Here is a 13,087-nt window from a genome sequence, read left to right on the forward strand (position 1 = left end):
TGTTTGCGTTGGTTTGTAAGGAAAGTCAAATAATTGACTTTTCAAAAAAACGAATTCAGTGTTTTTCAGAATCATTGGGGCAGTTTTTTCAAAATACGAATGCTGAACAGTAGATCTGCTTAGTCAGAAAGAACCTCTGAAGGTGGGGGGACTGGCAGATAAAGGGTAAAGACCTATCTTGGGCAAAGGACAACAGAGATATACACAGTATTACTATGGATATCTCATTCTCATTCTCTATTATGGGTTCTTTTTTTCTTTTTGAGACAGGGTCTTCTCTGTTGCCCAGGCTGGAGTACAGTGGCATGATCATGGCTCACTGCAGCCCCATCCTCCTGGGCTCAAGAGATCCTCCCACCTCAGTCTCCCAAGTAACTGAGACCACAGTTATGCACCACCATGCCCAGCTAATTTTTTAATTTTTGTAGAGACAAGTTCTCCCTATGTTGCACAGGCTGTTCTTGAACTCCTGGGCTCAAGCCATCCTCCCACCTTGACCTTCCAAAGTGCTGTGAATACAGGCATGAGCCACTGAGCCCGGCCTTCTGTGACATTTTATAGTTCCTCTGGCACCCACATCTATGGTTTCATTTCATCCTTCCCACAGTCATGTGAAGCAGGAAGAATGGGTGCCCAAGAATTTTATGAGTCTTTTTTTCTGGTTGATTTATGCCCTGGTTTCACCCTGGTAGTCCATCCCCCACATTATGGTGAGAGTAATCTATTTAACATGTACATTTTATCAACTATTACTGCTCAATTATTTTTCTAAATGACTCCTCATTACTATTACCATAAATATCACTTTTCTCAAAGGACAAAAAATGTTAGTGATAATCTGTTCTCTTCAAACCAGCCTGGTCTAATCTCTCTCCTTCCCTCATGGTATATGAAGCTTTAACAATAGTGACTTGTCCTTTACCCTGCATATGTCAGAAAGTCTTTAACAAACTCAGCCTCCAAGGTCTTCCTCCCAGCCTTCATACCTGGTTAATCGTCACTCATTCGGTTATATTTCTGCCCAATGAATATTTTCTCTCAATTCATAGCTTAATCTCAGCAGACAGACTTACAAGTTTATTTGTATATATTTCCCATGTTAATACTGACACACTTTAACATTAGTTTCCTTTTTTTGGTCTGTATCTTACTATAATTTAATTTATTCCCATGTAGGTATTGTGCCATTTAATCTTTGTGTCACTAAGCTGAGAACAGAGCCTGGAATATGAATGGAAAGATGATTAAAGGAATTCCATAACCAGTTTATTCCACCAGTTTTGTTTGAGTTTTACCCAGCTCCTGCTGAGGTGACAGATCTCATGTAGGCACAGAGTGACAGCACGTGTCTTTCTCCTAGGGGGTCCTCTTGTTGCTCTGAATGATCAGAGTCAGTGGGACCTGATTCCACCACTCATGTATAACCCAGAAGTGTGGGAGAGGCTAGCATGCATAAAACAAACATTTGAACAATGGGGTATGGGAGCAGGTGAATAAAACGCTGAGAGCACAGTACCAAGATGAAGGATTTTTTGTGGGCACTTGAAAGATGGTTACACCAGAATGGCGAATTCCTTATACTTAAAGACAATCAGCAATTAACTGAGTATTACACCCTCATAATATCCTTTCTCCTACCCTCATCAACTCCTGCTTCTCCAGTTAAATGGCACATATCCCAATCAAAGAATGGAACGCAAGTTGTAGATGCAGGCTTTCCTTTCTGAGAAACCCAGGCTTAGACAGTTATAGACCTAGTGACTGGTAAAGAAAGAACTTAATGGTGCTTCATAAATATATGTGTATAAACAATTAACAAAACATAACTGAGAAATTTTCAAATAAGCATTTATTTTTTAACATAATTATTGTACTTCTTGTTCTTCAATTTTGGGATATACTTAGCCACAATATTGCAGAATGTTAATCCACAGTGGCCCGTAAGAAGAGAAGGGACATATAAATTTTATTGTTTTACTTATGTGATCAAGTATCTCTAACAGAGTAGCCTCTTTTAGCTTTTCTAAGTAAAATCTTACATCAGAGGGCTTAGGTATGGTCATTCTTTGCACTTGATTTTTACTTGTTTTTTATCTGGACAATCAGCACTGGAATATTTCCAAGCATCTAGATGATCTCTTAAATACAGGCAAAATCATTGCATTTTTAACATCGATTGGGAGGGTTTGGCTCTGTGTCGCCAACCAAATCTCATCTTGTAGCTCCTATAATTCCCCCATGTTTTGGGAGGGACCCAGTGGGAGATGATTGAATCATGGGGGTGCGTCTTTCTTGTGCTGTTCTCATGATAGTGAATGAGTCTCATGAGATCTGATGGTTTTAAAAATGAGCGTTTCTCTGCACAAGCTCTCTCTTTGTCTACTGCCATCCACATAAGATGTGACTTGCTCCTCCTTGCATTCCACCATGATTGTGAGGCCTCCCCAGTCATGTGGAATTGTAAGCCCAATAAACCTCTTTCTTTTGTAAATTGCCCAGTCTCAGGTATGTCTTTGTCAGCAGCGTGAAAACAGACTAATACAGTAAATTGGTACTGGGAGTGGAATGTTGCTGAAAAGATACCCAAAAATGTAGAAGTGACTTTGGAACTGGGTAATAGGCAGAGGTTGGAACAGTTTGGAGGGCTCAGAAGAGGACAGAAAACTGTGGAAAAGTTTAGAACTTTCTGGAAACTTGTTGAATGACTTTGACCAAAAGCCCTGATAGTGATGTGGACAATAAAGTCCAGGCTGAGGTGGTCTCAGATGGAGTTGAGGAATTTGTTGGGAATTGGAGCAAACGTGGCTTTTATGTTTTAGCAAAGAAACTGGTGGCATTTTACCCCCACCCTAGAGATTTGTGGAATTTTGAATGTGAGAGAGATGATTTAGGAAGAATAAATTTCTTTTTTTTTTTTTTTTTTTAGACAGTCTCACTCTGTTGGCCAGGCTAGAGTACAATGGTGCTATCTCAGCTCACTGCAACCTCTACCTTCTGGGTTCAAGTGATTCTCCTGCCTCAGCCTCCCGAGCAGCTGGGATTACAGGTGCCTGCCACCATGCCCAGCTAATTTTTGTGTTTTTGTTAGAGATGGGTTTTCACCATGTGGGTCAGGCTGGTCTTGAATTCCTGACCTCGTGATCCACCTGCCTTGGCCTCCCAAAGTGCTGGGATTACAGGTATGAGCCACTACGCCTGGCCTGGAGAAGAAATTTCTAAGCAGCAAAGTATCATCAAGATGTGATTTAGGTGCTGTTAAAGGCATTCAGTTTTATAAGGGAAGTAGAGTATAAAAGTTCAGAAAATTTGCAGCCTGAGAGTAGGATAGAAAAGAAAATCCTATTTTATGAGAAATTCAAGCCAGCTGCAGAACTTTGCATAAGTAATGAGGACCTGAATGTTAATCACCAAGACAATAGGGAAAATGTATCCAGGGCATGTCAGAGGCAGCAGTCACTCCCATCACAGACCTGGAAACCTAGGAGGAAAAAAATGATTTCATGGGCCAGGCCCAGGGTCCCCATGCTATGTACAGCTTAGGCACTTGGTGCCCTGCATCCCAGCCACTCCAGCTAGGGCTGAAATGGGCCAATGTAAAGCTCAGACCATGGCTTCAGAAGGTGCAAGCCCAAAGCCTTGGCAGTTTTTATGTGGTGTTGAGCTTACGAGTGCATAGAAGTTAAGAATTGGGGTTTAGGAATCTCTGCCTAGATTTCAGAAGTATGGAAATATCTGGATGCCCAGGTAGAAGTTTGCTGCAGAAGTAGGACCCTGTGGAGAACCTCTGCTAGGGTAGTGCAGAAGGGAAATGTGGAGTTGAAGCCCCCACACAGAGTCCCTACTGGGGCACCACCTAATGGAGCAGAGAGAAGAGGGCTGCTGTCCTCCAGACCCCAGAATGGTAGATCCACTGACAGCTTGCACCATGTGCTTGGAAAAGCCACAGACACTCAACAACAGCCCATGAAGGCAGCCAGGAAGGAAGCTGTACCTGCAAAGCCATATGGGCAGAGCTGCTCAAAGTCGTGGGAGCACCTCTTATATCAGTGTCACCTGGATGTGAGATATGTAGTCAAAGGAGATCATTTTGGAGCTGTAAGATTTGACTGCCCTACTGGATTTCAGACTTGCATGGGGCCTGTAGCCCCTTTGCTGTTTCCAATTTCTCCCATTTGGAATGGCTGTATTTATACAATGCCTATATACCCATTGTATCTAGGAAGTAATTAACTTGCTTTTGATTTTACAGGTTCATAGGCCTAAGGAACTTGCCTTGTCTTGGATATGACTTTGGACTTCAGACTGTAGACTTTTGAGCTAATGCTGAAATGAGTTAAAACTTTGAGGGACTGTTGGGCAGGCATGATTGATTTTGAAATATGAGAACATGAGACTTGGGAGGGGGTGGGGTGGAATGATATGGTTTGGTTGTGTCCCCACCCAAATCTCATCTTGTAGCTCCCACAATTTCCATGTTTTGTGAGAGGGGGACCTGGTGGGAGGTAATTGAATCATGGGGGCAGGTCTTTCTGTCCTGTTCTTGTGATACTGAATTGGTCTCATGAGATCTGATGGTTTTAAAAATGGGAGTTTCTCTGCACAAACTCTCTTTTTGCCTGCTGCCATCCACGTAAGATGTGACTTGCTTCTCCTTGCCTTCAACCATGATTGTGAGGCTTCCTCAGGCACATGGAACTGCTAGTCCAATAAACCTTTTTCTTTTGTAAATTTCCCAGTCTCAGTTATGTCTTTGTCAGCAGTGTAAAAACAGACTAATACACCAGTTTTTTTTTTTTGTTTTGGATCAGGTGCTTAGTGTTAGGTAGACATAGTTGAGTCCAAGAGCACTCCAAGGTAAAAACTCATTAAAAAAATCACCAGGGTAAGACTTGGGACTTATATTTTTTTTTGTTTGTTTTCAGTGAGTTTGTATTTTTTCATGGTGGTCATATCCTCATCTATATTAAAGTACAGCAGACTTAATTTGAGTATCTGGCAGTAGAGAAGGTCAGGCCCCAAAGAATGCAAAGTGGCTTCTCAGCTACAACCTCAGTCCACCCAAAAGGGAGTCCTTCACTATCACTCACTTATAGTAGGCAAATGTTTTCATTTGCTCTCAGGTAAAGTACTCCTAAGAGTTGGGCAGCTTCTTTATCAAAGACTGAAAGAATGGTGACTAGAAAAGGCAGATTAGAACAAAAGAAAAAAGCTATTAGAGGTAACCAACATAATTGATAAAAATGAAATGGTTTCATGATTTCTCTTATGCCAAAAAGCATAGAAAATCTGTTATTATTATATTTCCTGTTGTGATCTAAAATAGGTTAAAAGTAGCCTTAACTACATTAGGATAGTTTTGTTTTGCTTCTGGGAATGCTGAAAAAAACTCAACTTGTTTTGATTTCATATTGTCTGAAATGCGCCGAAGAAAATTAGTTAAACCACACAATCTGGGTTGTTTGTCAGGCAGATGATAGGCTAACATTTGCCAACTGCCCGTGGTGCCAGAAGCATGAAGTGTAGTGGGTGTGTCAGTGCCCCTGACAACCTCTGTTTTACAGAATGCTCTTGCACTAGAGACTTAGAATGACCTATACTTAAATTCCTGGGATATTTCATATGCCTGGTGATTTGACATTCACTCATTCTCAGGAACGAGTGGTTCACAGCATAGTCTAGTCAGATAACTGAGGTATGATTCCCTGGTGGATACTGTTGGCCTCTCTTTTATTTCTTCGGGCAGCATCTATTGGCACATTCCACGAATGGCAACAAGTTAGTTGCTCTGGCATAAATTACTTCCTGCTGAAACTTTTCGATTATCAGATACATTAAAATACTCTTTCTCTAGTTTTCAGTAGCAAGTTAGAATTTTCTTCATTTTACTGATTAATTTATCTTCGGGGAACTTTGAGAATGGATGAATCAAAATTGTGTGCTTTACACTCTAATTTGGATAAAACAGAACCCATTTAAAATACATATTGCATATTTTAATATCTGATTCAAGTACAGCAGACTTAATTTGAGTATCTGGCAGTAGAGAAGGTCAAGTTATTCAAATAACTTGAATAAAGATTTATATTGAATATAAAAGAAACCTTTATATCATGCTAATTAACACTGTTTACAAAATTCTTTTAAAACTTGCTGGCAAAAACTTTTCTTATGAGGTAGAAAATTCATCTACATTTTCCACTAAGCCGAGAGTAATGTCCCCACTTCCCCTTTCTCCCTTTCTGTCTTCTTCTGGCTTTCTTTCTGTGCTCTCCAATGCTAATCTCTTGTTTATAAGAAGTAAACATCTCCAATGTCTTAATTTTGTCTAGATTTCATTTCTACATCATTTAAGCAGCAGTTCTGTAGGTTATATGGTTACGTTTTGCCAATAAAGAGCTTTGATTAAAATGATGGCTCCATGTCTGATTTTCTTGAATTCAATTTACTAGATACAATGGGAACTTGTTATATTCTCTCTCTCTATCCAGCCTTCTTGGAGTACCATTACTATATTTGAGGATTTTCCAGTCAAATAGAACTTTCCCAGTCTCCCCAGGTTCCTTTGCATCCAGTTCTCATGCATGTGTCCTGGGCATCACCTGCTAAATACCTCACTCTCACGGACTAAATTGTGTTTCCCCCTCCTCCAAATTCATACATTAAAGCCCTAACTCCCAATGTAACTGTATTTGAAACAGGATCTTTAGGAAGTAATTAAGGTAAAATGAGGTCATAAAAGTGGGGCCCTGATCTGATAAGACTGTGGCTATATAAGAAGAAGAAGATATATATAAGATATGCCGGGCGCGGTGGCTCAAGCCTGTAATCCCAGCACTTTGGGAGGCCGAGACGGGCGGATCACGAGGTCAGGAGATCGAGACCATCCTGGCTAACATGGTGAAACCCCGTCTCTACTAAAAAATACAAAAAACTAGCCGGGCGCGGTGGCGGGCGCCTGTAGTCCCAGCTACTCGGAAGGCTGAGGCAGGAGAATGGCGTGAACCCGGGAGGCGGAGCTTGCAGTGAGCAGAGATCCGGCCACTGCACTCCAGCCTGGGCGGCAGAGCGAGACTCCGTCTCAAAAAAAAAAAAAAAAAAAAAAATATATATATATATATATATCTCATATATATATAAATAATACATTTGCAAATTGTTTCAACTTTTTCACTACTTTAAATGCAGTCTATCTAATCCTCAAAACAGTTTTGAATTAAATAGTATAGACATTATTACATGCATTTTTAAAATGAAGAATGAGAAGCAATGAAAGTTTTCAGACTATTGAGTAGAAAATTTTCAGAGATTGAGTAATAAATTTGAAAAATTACAGAATTCTAGTTAGAAAGGAAAAAGGACTCAGGCCTCCTGAACATATATCATACAATATATGCTCATGTATTTCCTCTCTTTACCATTATATGGTTTTACTTTTAAGTTTTATGGAGCCTTCTAGAAATTACCATTACTTTTTATATTCATAAAGACTCTTGTTTCCTTTCATTTCTACCATATTACACTGTTCACATTCTCTCACATTCTCCTAAAGATTTTTCAGTTTAATTTTTCACTCTGCTTATGCTCAACCTGATCATCCTTTTATTTATTAGCAGCTTTGTATTTAGTTTAATTCCGTGCTTTGCAAGTGTTATTTATAGTACAAGTGTAATAACAACTTTTGGAGAGCTGAATTTATATTCATTAATTATTCAGACTAGGTAGGCTAATATTCACAAAATATGATCTCATTGATACTTCTGTGTTTTGGAAGTCCTGCTTTTTCAGCTTCCTGTCTGTCAGCTTTGATCACTGATTTCTTTGCTAGTAGGTGAAATTCTAATGATCGCATCTTGGATACAATTTATATAGATGAATAAATATATCATTTTGATAATTATTATATCAAATAATTTGATAGTTATATAGTATGACAGTAGGCATATATCCTTAGGAAAATAAAGATATTCTAAAGCAGCACATAGACAAGATATTTGTTTGACTTCTCTTTCTCCCACACTCCACACAAATCCATCACCAGGTCCTCTGGCTCTATCTGCTTAATGTGTTTATGTCACTTGTGGTCCTAGCAGGAAGCAGACAGCACATTCATTTTAGAATAATTTGAGCGACTGTTTAATAAAAAAAAACTTTTTAACAAAGGTGTGGGCAGGGTATTTGGGAAACACAGAGCTAGTGCAGTACCCTGAGGGGAGTAACAACCCCAGGACTGAAGGGGCCAGGGAAGGAGCAGTTACCACAGACTGGAAGGAGAGAGTCCTGCGGAGGAGGCTGCTTTGCAGGAGCCTGTGGGATGGATGAGGCAAATCCGTAGCAAGTCCTCTGGAGGGAATCAAGGGAATGAATAGCTTTCGTCTGTCAACCTGATACCAGGGTGGAATGAGTAGACACGGTCCACACAAGTCAGCCTTTAAAGGGAGATGGATGGTAGAGATGCATCTGGAGAGTCAATGGAATATATCAGGTACAATATCTAAATCTGATTACTATTCAGCACCTTCATCGTAATCACCTTGGAACAAACAGTCCTCATATTTTTCCTAAGCTATTGCAATACCCTCCTTACTCCTCTAATTAATTTCCTCTTCAACCTATTACATATTTTCCACAAGCAGTCAGAGTGATTTACAATCTCTCAGTTAACAAAGACACATCTTTTCTTAAAACTCTTCAGTGGCTCCCAGATTATGAGCATTAAATGAAAAGTCCTTATCGTGAATGGCTGAATATGATCTAGCCTGCCAATCACCTTTTCTGTTATCTCCTATTTAAAACAGTTCCACCTATCTTTTACCCCAAATCTCCAGCCACACTGTATTAGTTTGCTGTTGCTACTGTAACACAGTACCACACACTTAATGGCTTAAGTAACAAAAATTTATTACTTTACATTTATGGAGATCAGAATTTTAATATCAAGGTGTTGACAGGGCTGTGATACTCGCCAAAGCTTTGGGAGAGAATCTATGTCCTCACCTTCTTCATCTCCTGGATGCCACCTACATTCTTAGTCTCACAGCCCCTTTCTCCAATTTCAAAGCCAGCATCTTAGCGTGTTCTCACCTCTCTGATCTCCTGCCTGCGTTTTATACAGACTCTTGTGATTAAAATGGGCATATGTGGATAATTTAAAATAATCGTCACATATAACTATCAGTATGGTATTTTCATTTTTGCCATTCTGATTGATAAAGTAGTATTTCATTTATTTTGCTTTTTTTTTTTTTTTTTTGAGACGGAGTCTCGTTCTGTCACCCAGGCTGGAGTGCAGTGGTGTGATCTCTGCTCACTACAAGCTCCACCTCCTGTGTTCATGACATTCTCCTGTCTCAGCCTCCCAAGTAGCTGGGACAATAGGTGCCTACCACCATGCCTGGCTAATTTTTTGTAATTTTAGTAGAGATGGCGTTTCACCATGTTAGCCAGGAAGGTCTCGATCTCCTGACCTTGTGATCCACCCACCTCAGCCTCTCAAAGTGCTGGGATTACAGGCCTAAGCCACTGCCCCACCGGTCTATTTTGCATTTTTTTTAAATTTCAATTTTGAGTGTTTTAAGATTTTTTTGAGTTTTTAATACTTCTTTTTTTATACCCCGGGGCTAAAAATGAACAAATCTTTCATCTTTTAAAAATACTTCTTTTTCTGTGACCTGTTTTTAATATTCATTAATTTTTTATCAATTTACTCATCTTTTTATTGATTAATTTGTGATTTTAATATGGTAACAAAATTAGTCTTTTGTCTGCGGTAGGTATTTCAAATATTTTTAAATTTATTATCTTTCAAGCTGTTTTTGTGTTTATTCAAGAATTTTCTGGATTTTTTTTTTGTTTTTTATTTTTTTATTTTATTTTATTTTATTTTTGAGACAGGGTTTTGCTCTTGTTGGCCAGGCTGCTAGAGTGCAATGGCACTTCAGCTCACTGCAACGTCCGCCTCTCTGGTTTAAGGGATTCTCCTGCCTCAGCCTCTCAAATAGCTGGACTTACAGGCACCTGCCACCATGCCAAGCTAATTTTTTATATTTTTAGTAGAGACAGAGTTTCACCATTTTGGTCAGGCTGGTCTTGAACTCCTGACCTCAGGTAATATACCTGCCTTGGCCTCCCAAAGTGCTGAGATTACAGGCATGAGCCACCGTGCCTGGATGAATTTTTATAGGATAAAAAGTCAGTTTTCTCTTTAATGTTTGAATATTTCCTTGCATGCTTAAAAAGACTTCATTTAATTTTGTGTGTGTGTCTAAAGTCGAGGTCTCCCTGTGTTGCCAAGTCTGGTCTCGAACTCTGGGGCTCAAACTATCCTCCTTTCACCTTGGTCTCCCAAAGTGTTGAGATGACAGGTGTGAGTCACCACACCCAGCCAAATAAAACATAAATACTTCATTCTTGAACATTTTTACATTACTTTAAAAATATTTTCTAGGACTTTAAAAGTATTTTTACATTGAAATGACTGATTCATGAGGGAGTCAGAAAAAATTAAGACCCAGAATTTAATTTTTTTAAATTTTTTCCAAATCATATTGGGAGATTTTTATTAACTTAAGTTGACATTCTTAATTTTGTCTACAAGTCCTTGGTAAATATGCCTTTATTTGAAACAAACCTACAGGTGTTTCTTAATATGACAGAATCTGAAGACTTGCAGTTATCAGTGTTTCCTAATGATTAAAACAATGTTCAAATAATTACAAAGTTACTTCATCAAAATACTTAGAAGAATATTCTGAGGAGTGTTTGAAACCTCTATTTATAAATAGTGATTGATACATTTATTATGTATTTAGTGCTGAAGATAAACACTTTTTACATAAAACATTGTTTTAATCTGGTCTTCTAATGAGGCTAGTTATTAGCTATACTGTATTTTAACACTAAAGAATAAAGCTTTATCTTCATATTTATCTTATTTATAGGACTCTTATCAATGAAGAACTTTGTATCCAACAATAATAAACTGGCAAATTGCAAGTTATGTTTTGTAGGAAAAGCAAAAAAGACTGTCTGCGACAAAAGAAAGAAGATACCTGCGTTATACATGCTTTGTGCAAACAGTCCATTCTGAATGGTACAATGAAATGTAGACCAAATCCTTTTAAATGTTTGTGTGCTGAGATGGCAATTACAATCTCCACACACTAAAAAGAAAAAGAACAATAACACAGAACACAGTATTCTTAATGATTATAGCACATTTAACACCTTCAACCATCCACTGGGTTTTCAGATCATATTGGCAACTGAAATTTCACATCCACATGTGCTTGCTTCGCTAAGGTCACTATTTCAGAGAGCTTTACAGCCATTCTAGCAGCTTCATCCAAGTCATCTCAAGTAAGTATTTTAAGTCCACTGTCGGCTATCAGTGCCTTAGCATCATCGACTTGTGTACCTTGTAACCATACCACAACAGGTATTTTAATTTCCAAATCTTTTACTGCCATGACTATACCCTGTGCAATAACATCACAGTGCATGATTCCTCCAAAATTGTTGACCAGAATAGCCAGTACCTTTTTATCTGGAGGTGATAAGCTTAAATGCTTCTGTTACTCGATAGACTGTAGCATCACCACCAACATCAAGGAAGTTGGCTGGAGGCCCTCCATGAAGTTTTATTGTATCCATTGTGGCCACAGCCAAGCCAGCACCATTTACTAGGCAGCCTGTATTTCCATTGAGGCCAATGCAGTTGAGATTTGCCTTAGCAGCATCTTTGTCCCTTTCATCTTCCTGGGTCCAGTCCTGTAGATCAAAGATTTTCTTTTGGTGATAGGCTGAATTCGAGTCAAAATTGATCTTTGCATCCATACACAATATAGCTCCATCTGAATCTTCCACCACTGGATTTATTTCTATCATGGTTGCATCATATTTCAGAAAAAGGCTGTAAAGCTAGACCATGTTTTATGCTGTGATTCCACAATATTAGGTGGAAATCCCATCTTCTGTGCAAGCTGGAGAGCTTGTTCCTTTTTGATGCCTTCTTCAATATCAATAGGTTCTTTAATTATTGCTTCAGGAGTCTCGGCAGCAACATCTTCAATATTGACACCACCATGTGAACTTCCTGTTAATACAGGACCTTGAAATGACCTTTCCATTGTTATTGCAAAGTGGTAGTCTCTCCTGGGATACTTTCGCTCACAGACCAATACTTGGTTGCATATTCTGCCCTTCTCTCCCGTTTGCCTGGTAAACAATTTTTTTCCCAATCATTTGTGAAGAAATAGCTTTTGCTTGTTCTGAAGAGAAAACTACCTTCACTCCTCCTTTGATGCCACTTTCGAATGTTCCTTTTCCTCTACCACCAGATAAAACCTGGGCCTTGATCACAACATGTTTTGAACCTAATTTTTTGGCCACTGCATAAGCTTCATCTGGTGATTTTGCCACATATCCTTTGGGAACGGAGACACCATCTTCTTGCAATAACTCCATACTCATGTATTCATGTAGTGAGAGATTCTTTTGCTGTTGCTGCTGTACTCGGAGTCCATGGTTATTAATCCAGAACTTCCCAGAATCTTGCCCCAGAAAAGGCAAGTCAGCAAGCACCACTGGTCCTCTGATATTCCCACCTAGGACAGCTGAGCAGCGACCCGCAGGGCCATCCGAGGCCGGTGGTTCCCAAGGATGGCGATGGACACGAGCCGGCCATAGAACATGGAGGCCGCCGTTTCTGAGTTGGACCCCCAGAATTTTATTTTTTCAAATAACTAGCCCTCTCATATTTTGAAATATCCGCCTTTCTCCCACACATACCCCACTCAATTCCCTTAAGTTCCAGGGCCCATTTGGGATCACATATTCTGTGATGTTGATCTGTCTGTTTAATCTTACTGTAGCTTGTGAGTGTTTCCCTTACCTCTTTACTCAAACATCATCTGTCTTTCTCAGAACAATGTTTTCCTGAGGCACTTGCTAATGCTGTTCTCCCCCTTCATCCTCATGCTCCCAAACTTGGAGATGGAATAAGTGTTTTTCATATTCCTCATTACTGCTTCCACAACTCTCCTCTCTCTAAAAATACCCAACTTTAAAGGCTCAAGTTTTCAAACTGATT

General features: G+C 39.4%; 1 pseudogene across 1 annotated transcript; it reads right to left on the reverse strand.

Annotated features, from left to right (window-relative positions):
• Positions 1-10,539: 10,539 nt before the first annotated feature.
• On the reverse strand, positions 10,540-12,518 carry LOC112609348 (annotated as a pseudogene). The gene has a single exon (XR_003116192.1). The product of XR_003116192.1 is annotated as a succinate--CoA ligase [ADP-forming] subunit beta, mitochondrial pseudogene (transcript).
• Between the last annotated feature and the right edge of the window lie 569 nt (positions 12,519-13,087).

Source organism: Theropithecus gelada, chromosome 16 (assembly GCF_003255815.1).
Source record: "Theropithecus gelada isolate Dixy chromosome 16, Tgel_1.0, whole genome shotgun sequence".
NCBI classification, from domain to species: domain Eukaryota; kingdom Metazoa; phylum Chordata; class Mammalia; order Primates; family Cercopithecidae; genus Theropithecus; species Theropithecus gelada.